Raw genomic sequence first — 1,448 nt, forward strand, 5'->3', positions numbered from 1 at the left:
CGGGGCGCCCGGGCCGTCGGGCCGCTTGGAAAAGCTCGGATTTCCGCAGGCTGAGCTGGAGGCAGCTGGCGCCATCCGGCCTGCAGAGATCCAAGCAGTCGACAGCGTTCCCCACATCCCGCCCCATCTCCTTTCCCTGCGCCGCCTCGCTCTCTAGCGCTGCAGGGCTGACCCAGCTCAGCTTGGAGCCGAAGGCGCTGCGCCTGTCCCACGCCCGGGAACACTGTGCGCCTCGCGCAAATGCGTCCCCACGACCCCTTGCCTGGCCCGGGGCCATGTGGCCGCGCACGGGCCTCTGGAGCCCCCGTCTGACTGCTGGGGAAGGCGCCCAGAGCTAGGAGCGGGTTGGTTGGGGACTGGTCCTCGCGCTGGGTCGCTTTGCCCAGGTCCCCAAGGCCAGGCCAGAAGCAGGCCTCAAGCTCAGAGCCGGTCGGCGGCGAACCTCCCCTGTGGTCATCACAGGCAGTCCCCGTGAAATGTGGGGACTCCTCCCTTTTCCAGCACCTGCACCCACTGTGGTGGGTGAGGCTTCGAGGGGAGGTCCTGGAACCGGCGGAGCCATGGGGGCCACATAGGTGGGGAATTGAGAGGTGACTAGGGCTTCATGCCCAAGGACACAGCTAATATCCCTTGTACAAGTCACACGGCTATAGGGAAGAAAACCAAACCGTTATCTGTCAGGGCCTGATGGATCCAGGAAAAGTGTTGCGTGAAAGAGTACTGTTTCCAGGCCTCTGCTCAGAGATTTTCGGGAAGGCGCCTACAGTGGCTCAACGCGCAGGGAGCCCGCATCGGGAACTGTCCCAGCCAGATGGCCCAGGGCAGTGTGGCCTCAACACAACTGAGCACCCGCTGGGCCGCTGACCCCAGCACCTTCCTATAGCCTGTCGCTCTGTCCCCCAGGCTGGAGTACAGTGGTGTGATCACAGCTCACAGTGATGCCACACACACCCCAGTTTCGACCTCCTGGGCTCAAGCAATCCTCCCACCTCAGCCTCCTGAGTACTTAGGAGTACAGGCGCACACCACCACACAAAATGCTGAGATTACAGGCATGAGCCTCCATGCGGGGTCTAGAAGCCAGCATTTGGGAGAGTAAATACCCAGGGAAGCCAGGGCATGAAAAATGGTCTACCGGCCGGGCGCGATGGCTCACGCCTGTAATCCCAGCACTTTGGGAGGCAGAGGCGGGTGGATCACGAGGTCAGGAGATCGAGACCATCCCGGCTAACATGGTGAAACCCTGCCTCTACTAAAAATACAAAAAATTAGCCGGGCGCGGTGGCGGGCGCCTGTAGTCCCAGCTACTCGGGAGGCTGAGGCAGGAGAATGGCGTGAACTGGGGAGGCGGAGCTTGCAGTGAGCCGAGATTGCGCCACTGCACTCTAGTCTGGGAGACACAGCGAGACTCCGTCTCAAAAAAAAAAAAAAAAGAAAAAAAGAAAAAT

The sequence above is a fragment of the Mandrillus leucophaeus genome, unplaced genomic scaffold (assembly GCF_000951045.1).
Source record: "Mandrillus leucophaeus isolate KB7577 unplaced genomic scaffold, Mleu.le_1.0 Scaffold238, whole genome shotgun sequence".
Lineage (NCBI taxonomy): Eukaryota > Metazoa > Chordata > Mammalia > Primates > Cercopithecidae > Mandrillus > Mandrillus leucophaeus.